The sequence below is a fragment of the Lycium ferocissimum genome, chromosome 9, assembly GCF_029784015.1.
Source record: "Lycium ferocissimum isolate CSIRO_LF1 chromosome 9, AGI_CSIRO_Lferr_CH_V1, whole genome shotgun sequence".
Taxonomy (NCBI): domain Eukaryota; kingdom Viridiplantae; phylum Streptophyta; class Magnoliopsida; order Solanales; family Solanaceae; genus Lycium; species Lycium ferocissimum.
In genome coordinates, this window is record NC_081350.1 from 51,780,807 (window position 1) to 51,789,691 (window position 8,885).

The following is an 8,885-nucleotide window of genomic DNA, read 5'->3' on the forward strand; positions in this document are numbered from 1 at the left end:
TGGAATAATTGAATGTCATAAAATATTGAAAACACAACTTGCCGCTTATTTGATGAGGACTTTCAAAGTTTATTCTTTCCTTGTACAGCTGTGAGCTATAACTTTTTCACATTATTAGAAAATTTAAAAATAATAATTTTCTAAAACCAATAGAGCAGTTCATTAGTAATAATCATAGTAAGCATTTGAAAATATTTTCACTTTAGTGATCATAATAACCAACCATAATTAATAAACATATTATCACTTAATTTAACAGTTATTAAGTTAAATGGTTAGCAATAATATGCCTTTATGAAAAATATATATTATCACTCTAATGGTCACGTAATTCTTACAATTCCGTAAGTAACATTTACTAATGAAACGGATATGTATCTCATATTATAACCTTTAAAATTTAATGAAGATACATCTAATGTTGATATCCAAATAAATATGATGATCATCACTCCCTTAGTATGAATAATGATTAAGATACAATTAATTGCTGACATTCAAAGATTAATGAAAATTTTAGTCATGCATGTGTAGAGTCTTTTACCATAGAAAAAAATATTTTTCACACAAAGATTTCATGTGATCATTAGTTGAGCAGCTAATTCACGGGCTATATAGCTACCGAATAAAATAATACATATGCAATCTCATATCGTAAACTATCGTAGTTCACTTGTATTAAATAACTTTGGCATTTTATGAATAATAAAATAATCCAAATATGAACGGTAATTTTCTTATATCGTACCACATATATTCAAACACATAATAGCGATCAAGGTAAGATTATTTAATGACAGGCATGTAATTGTATTTATAAGACTAAAGCCAATCAACCTATATCAAATTCATTAAAGCTACTTTTAGCAATCACTGTCATTAATTATTTTCATGCTTATGTCTTGAGAATTCAAGATATAATTAAGTTCAAGGCTGGCATGTAGTTGAATGTAACCAGAATGATAATTATGTATTCCAAGAACCAAATTAAAGTAAATCTTTTGGAAAATATATCTTGCTTAATGTTCGTAACACAAAAATAAAAATCATACCGAAACCTTCTCAGTTGATTAGAGCTTCGTGCTGATAATGTGTTATAAATTGAGAGCAAATAAAGACAATATAAAAAAAGATAGATGAGACAATAGATGCAGAGAGGAGGAGAAGACTTTCTTCTTATTTCAAGTGTGTTCAAGTATCTTCAAGTATGTTTGTAGGACTAGAATTAACCATTTATTACAGGGTAGAATTGCATCCAAAAGTTCCAAGATATTAACTAGTTCATTCACTACATTCATAAATAAACTAAGATGTTACGGAAGGGACATCCACATTCAGTTGATTTATATAATATTAATCGGCTAAAATGAATTGATGGTATAAAAATTATATATACAGTGAATGCATATAACTTAAATCCATAGTGTAATTCTATCCTCAAGGAGTTAAATTGCACCGGTAATGTAAAAATTCTTTAAATTGTTGGAGAGAGAGATTTCCTTATAATTAAACGGTGAAGGGTCTAGAGACTATAGGAATTGCATACAAATCAAGTTTTCTTGTGACAGACAAACCAAAAGTCTCAGTCATATCCAAGTCTTGATGGCTCCTCCCAACGGGAAGCTTCCAATCAAAATGGTAAAGAAGAAGTGCTAATGGTAGCTCAAGAGTTGCTAAACCAAATGACATGCCCGGGCATATTCTTCTTCCAGCACCAAATGGAATGTACTCGAAATTATTTCCACTAAAATCAATTGAATTATCCAGAAATCTCTCCGGTTTAAAGCACTCTGGTTCCTCCCAATATCTCGGATCTCTTCCAATTGCCCAAGCATTCACAAACACTTGTGTTTTTGCTGGTATTTCATAGCCATTGATTTCACATTTTTCCCTACTTATTCTTGGAAGTAAGAAAGGGAGTGGTGGGTGTAACCTTAGTGTCTCTTTGATAACTGATTTTAAGTACTTTAAGTTATCAAAGTATGTCTCATCCACACAGCCTTTATCATTGAACAAATCTCTGACCTCTTCTTGGGCTTTATTTAAAACACTTGGGTTCTTCAGCAACTCAGCCATTGCCCAGTCAATGATGGTTGCTGATGTTTCACTTCCAGCACCAAACATGTCCTAACAACACATACAAAAGTAAGAAATTGCTCAAATTAAAATAAATTTGACTTCTATACACTGATAGTGTAAAACAATTTTAACACTATCAAGTTCTAAAACACAACTACTGGTAACTAATTGCCCATAATTAGTGGAATGCATATAGGTTTTGTATGTCGTCTGTGTAAAAAAATGGTTTACACTATCGAGTCATCCAAATGATATCTACATGTAAGTAAGATATGTTACGTGGTACAACAGGTAAAGATGATCTGATTTTTACACGGTGGGTATTACTTAAAATCTAATGGAATTAGTAATTTTAGAAAAGAAGCCAACTTGATATAACAAGTTAAATTACACTAGTACTATGAAAATTCTTTAACTTACCAGGACAACTGCTTTAATGTTGTCATGAGTTATTTGATTTTCTTCCTTCTGAAATCTTAAAAGGACATCCAATAAGTTCTGATCATTTGAGGTACCAACACCATTGCTTGCTGCTGCAATATGTTCAAGTATAAAATCCTCAAGTATTTTATCTGCTTTTTGATGCAAACTTTGAAGTTTCCCCTGTATTCCACTAATTCCATGAAGCAACTTAAACGAAGGGAAAAAATCAGCTACATTAAATCCTGCTGCCAATTTCCCACCTTTATCAATAAGTGAAATAAACGTTTCTTGATCTTTAAATCTTTTACCAAACGCTGCTCTAGCAACAAGACTAGACAAAGTTGAATGCAACTTTTTTGTCTAATTAACAGGGGATCCAATTCCAGCTTGTATGTCTAACCATTTTATAAGCCCCGAAAACTCTTCTTCTCTAAGCGATCGAAAGGACTGAACATGTTTGGCACTTAGAAAATTCACTATACAAGTTTTCTTCATCTTTCTCCAGTACTCGCCATACGGTGCAAAACCAACGCTCGTGTAATCGTACACGAAAATCTTCATTGCAAGAAGTGGTGGCCTTGAAGAAAAATTTATGTCCTGAGTTTTCATCACCTGTTGTTGTTGAAAATACAATAAATTATAGTTGAAAAACAAAATAAACAACAAATAAATAAAGATTCAGGCTGAGACGCGGATATCTGCCTCTCAGCATGAAGATACTTTATTTTCAATTGTAATTGTATTTTCACCAATACCTGTTTTGCTGTGTCTGCTGAGGAAATTACAATTGTAGACACTTCTCCGAGTTGAAGGTGCATTAAGGATCCATATTTTTTTCCTAATTGGGTCATGACCTGGTGGGTTAACGGGCCGCCGGCTGCTAATTGGTGCATGTTTCCGATTATTGGGAGCTTCCATGGCCCAGGAGGGAGCCTAATTGGAGCTGTAGATTTTTTGGTGTTGTATCTAATAATAGTAATTCCTAGTTTGATGAATACAGGAACAAGTAATGCAAAAGCAAATAGAATTTGGAAGGACTGAGAAAATTGATTAGTCTCCATTTGTAAAGAAGAGGATGATAGAAAGTTTATCTTGGATTAATGGTTGTTCTTGAAAGTTTAGTACTACATTAGCTTTCGTAGATGAATGACAGGGCATTATTTTATAAATAACAAAAGTCTCCAAATTTGTAACTTAGAAGCTGTCTGGTTAGAATTTTGCTTCTTTTTTTTCCTTTAGGCATTTGGTACACAAAATTTACATTAAATAGCGTTCAAATGTCAACTTTCAGCCATATTGTCATGGACTTTCAAATTTTGCGTAAAATTCCATGTGTAGTAATTGTAACTCCATAATAATGGCTATTTTTTAATTACATGAACTGAAAAGTGGTTGTTTGTGAATTCTATTAGAATTTACTATTCTAACTAATTCAGATTCGCACCGTATAGGCCTATAAGAGGGTGAAACGCTTCAAATCGGTTCCAATTTTCAAGAATTGAATCAGAAATTCTGATTAAAGATAACAAAAAATTGGCCATTTCATCACACTCGTGGGTGATTCGTGCTTTTTGAATATATTGATCACTATTCCAAAAGGATATTAAATTTTTTTTTTCCCCTTCTGTTTTCACATCTGCTATTAAATATCCTTATAATGGTCGTGAGGTCTAGTTAGAAAAAGTCCATTCAAAAAGTTTGAAAAATTGTCACTCTTAAATTTGACTTTTTTGTTCTACGGCTTCTATAGTTAGAACATTGACCAAACAAAACAATAATGATGCAGTCAGTCACTGAAAATGACCAGCTATCGTAATTGACCAAAAATATGCAATACAAAACAACTAACCGGAAAATAATCAAAACTACCCTTAAAGTATGAGAATTTAAAATATTTGCCTTTCGTTAATCATTCGATTCAATCATCCCTTTATTATTACTTAATTGCGGTAAAATGCTCTTATTTCACACGAAACTTAACCGGACATAATTAGAAGACTAATAAAGACGTATTTTAGCTTTATCTTTAAAAAAGCAAAAAGCAAAACATAGAAAAGAACAATTTACAAAAAAAAAAAAAGTAAACGCAGGTCTAATGGATTCTTTAAGTGATAGATTTTGGGCTCTTTCGTTTTTAGTCTAATTTTCTTTTTCTTTTTCTTTTTCTAAATTTAATTAAATACTATAATTTTAATTTATTTTTTGTTAGCCCACAAGCCGGCTAAGCCCAACTTCGGTCAAGTCTAAATGGCCGACGACCTTACTTAGATTGGGCTTATGAGCCTTGATCTTAAATGACCTTAAAATAGGCAAACTTACTTAAATAACTATCTTATTGTAGCTTTCTACTATTTGTAGCTACCCTTTTAAATATTACCATTTGTAGCTAAATTTTGGCAAAATAGTGTATGTTTTCGCTTGTATTTGTTGCCAACAAATACATGAGAACACGGTAAAAAAAAACAAGATCCTTGATTTTAGCCTTTAACGGTGGAGCTATTAAATTAGCTATTAATATTATTTTTTTGATGTATTTTAGTGATTTTTTTTTTTTTTTGCTTTGATGTATTTCAGTGATTTTCTTTTGATGTATTTCAGTGATTTTTTTTTTTGCTATAATGTATTTCCGTGTCTTTTTTTTTTATGTATTTCAGTGATTTTTTTTAATGTATTTTACTGATTTTTTTTTGATGTATTTCAGTGGCTTTTTTTGATGTATTTGAAATACATTATGTACATTTCAACTACATATGAAGCTAAATATATTCAAATTTTCGTGTATTTGAATGGATTTCAACAAATACGTTCAGATACAAGACAAAAAAATTCAAATACATGACAAATACATTCAAAAACAGTATGTTTGGCTATTAAAAAAATACACTCAAAAAATGCAAAGACAAATACATTCAAAAACAGTGTATTTGTGAGATGTAGATTTTTTAATGTATTTGTATTTGGCTTTTAACAAATACACACGGCCAGATCTGAGACACTACCACCACCAAAAACCCTAATCTCTCCACCACCACCAAAATCCTAATCTGAGACACCACCACCGCCAAAAACCCAAATCCGAGACACCACCACCACCAAAAATTCTAATCTTTCCACCACCAACAAACCCTAATCTCTCCACCTCCATGTCATCTTCTACGCCGCCATCTCAAAATCAGTGCCATCGCCCCCACCACCAACAATACACACGGCCAGATCTGTGCCATCACCTCACCGGATAGAGTGAAAAGAGAGAGAGAGGGGTGAGCATAGAAGGAGAGGGAGAAGAAAGAGAGGGGAAACGCGGCCATGGTGGTGGTGGTTGGGAGAAGGGGAGAGAGATTTTTAGGGTTTTGAGAAATGAAAAATCTGAAATGGTAGTGATTGGGAAAAAATAAAGATCTATGTGTTTGGGTATTTATTTTTGATATAGTTACCATTTGTAATTTAGAAAAGTTAATTAGCTACTAAATATAATTAAATAAAAGGGTAGTTAATACTAATAATTAGGTCTTAAAAGAAGCTACAATGAGTAAAAATTCCCTTAAAATATCCTCACCAACCTTATTATCAATTTTTCATTTTTTTGTGCGGAATGCCCTTCAAAAGCACCGAAAATTTTAATTTTTACCCCTCAAATTGGTGGTCTTTAATTTTTGTCCTTCGCCTAATACCTCAAGGTTCTGGGTTCGAACCCCAGCTCATTAAAAAAAAAAGGAATTTCGCAAGGCAGAAATTTGGATTCGCAAGACAGAATTTTGCATGCAAAACTCTACCTCAGGCAGAATTTTGAATGCAAAAGGCAGAGTTTTGCCCTGCAGGCAGAGTTTTCCAAACTTTACATGAATGCAAAACTCTACCTGCACTCTACCTTACATGCAAAACTCTACCTGCAGGTAGAGTTTTGCAGTTTTGCATTCAGGTATAAGGCAAAACTCTGCCTTAAGGTAAAGTTTTGGCATGCCTGAAGGCAAAACATTGCCTTAAGGTAGAGTTTGCCTCAAAACTAAGTCAATCTCTGCCTGATCAGGTAGAGTTTGACTGCAAACTCTGCCTGAAGGCAGCAAAAATTTGCTTGAGGCAGAGTTTTGCAGCATGCGAATCTCTGTCTTGCGAACCCAAACTCTACCTTACAAATTTATTTTTAATCTTTGACTGAACCTGGGTTCGAACTCGAAACCAAGGGGTTCTAACGAAGGGCAAAAATTAAAGACCATCAATTTAATGGGTAAAAATTAAAGACCACCCCAAAAATAAGGGCATTCCTATGAACTGCCCTCAATTTTTTCTGCGGATTGGCCTTCAAAGGCACTGGTCCTTAAATTTTTACCCTCAAATTGCTAGTCTTTAATTTTTGCTCTTCACTTAGAAAGGTGGCCGAAAATACCCCGAGGTTCTGCGTTCTAACCTCCGTTCAGCAAAAAAAAAAAATCGCAATGTAAGGCTTTGCAAAGAGTCTGCCTTATGCGACAGAGTTTGCCTCAAGACATAACTAAAGTCAGCCTTATGTGGCAAACGTTGCCTTAAGGCATAACTAAAAGTCTGCCTTATAAGGCAAAATCTGTCGTAGCCGGCAGACTTTTAGTTATGCCTTAAGAAGAAAGTCTTTCGCATAAAATGCGAGATTTTTACTTGGGCATAACTAAAAATGCATTTTAATAAGAAATCTACGGATACGGCAGACTTTTAGTTATGCCTTAAGGCAAATTTAGCTGCATAAGGCAGACTTTTCGCGAAACCTTGTCTTGCGATTTTATTTTTATTTTTATGACTAAGCCGGGGTTTGAACCCAAAACCGCAGGGTATTTTAGGCGAAGGACAAAATTTAAAAACCAGCAATTTGAGGGGGCAAAATTTAAAGACTACCCCCAAAGAAGGACAATCGTGCAAATTGCCCCTTATTATCTACTTCTACTAGTTCTACTTTCTACTATCTAATAAGGAGGAGTTAGCAGGCAGCAAGTCATCATGCCTGCTTGGGATTTGAGGGCAGTCTGGTCATTTTCCTAAAAGTGACACAAAATGATTGGCCAAAAAAAAATCTTACCGTTGCTGTTGAAGAAACTTTTATGTGTCTTTACCAAATTGCCCTTATATTATGTCATCATGTCATCACTTTCAAGTTGCGGCCTTTGCTACCACTTCTTTTTTACTTTTCTCATTCGTAGCCACGTGGCTATTTAGCCTTTTGTGCTAATTATCTTGAAAAGTTTGTGGTTTTTGTTTGATTATTATCACATATTTATATCATAATGTTAGATTTCAATTGATAGCATGTTACATTCATTAAGATTAATATAGTTTTCTACACGTAAGTACGTATTTGAATTAAGAATTGTGTATTAACGTTTTAAATTGGTAGGACAAATAATACTATAAAATTACAACACATTCAATTTCGTAATTTTGGTACTCTCTCTATGACATCATTTTTTACCAGACACAAAGTTTAAAAAAGAAAATCACTTGAAACTTGCGATTTAAAATACTGTCATACATATTGGCTATAAGTTATATCTTTCAAGATAAATGAGAAATATTGAAGTTAAAATTGCTTTTGCATATCAAAAGTAAAAATATTTTTCCAGACAAACAAAGTATTTGTTGTCTTCAAATAAAAGTACTTTGAGTTCATCAACATTTTATTTATTTTAAGAAAAATTTTGTTCAATTTACCGTTGAGCTCAATTTTGGATTTAAAATTTATCATAACATACATTGTGTTAGAAAAGGAAACAAAGGAAAATGAATTATAATTGTAACTTATACTTTTTAATAAAAATACAAGCTTAAACTGAGAAAATTATTTTTCCACTCTATTTATGTTAGGCTGTTTGGTATCAAGAAAAAAGATACAAACGATAAAAAGGAAGGAATAAAGAAAAAGTAAGTAGCCGAAAATTAGAGTAGAACATATTCAAAAAGTAATAGAAGGACCAACGATCTTTCAGAGAACCAGTTCTTTCACCTGGTTTCTCAAGTTATTCCCGATTTAAATTCATTGCACGACCAAGTTTTTTTTTTTTTTGAAATTGATCATGTTATGTTGTATTATATGTTTTATTTATATAATAATATTTCACTATTGAGCCAAAAAATATTGAGACAAATGACATCATTATAAAGAGATTTGACAAACGACATTGTTATAAAGAGGTTCGACTGTAATTCAAATGAAAATACATGAGTCATGATATAATCGCTTATTATTTGCAGCTGAATAGCTAAATTTTATTTCTTAAAATGATAATTACATTACTGTTTACAATCTAATTATTTAAAGTTCTTAATTTTAATGTTGTTGTTTCAAAATTCTACCATATTTTATTGTTATTAAGTAGGTAATTTTATTATTTTCCGAGTTTTTTTTTATCCATAAATGCTAT

The 8,885-nt window shown here is 32.4% G+C and overlaps 1 pseudogene; it reads right to left on the reverse strand.

Moving 5' to 3' along the window:
* Window positions 1-1,479: 1,479 nt before the first annotated feature.
* Window positions 1,480-3,733, reverse strand: LOC132031234 (premnaspirodiene oxygenase-like; annotated as a pseudogene).
* Between the last annotated feature and the right edge of the window lie 5,152 nt (window positions 3,734-8,885).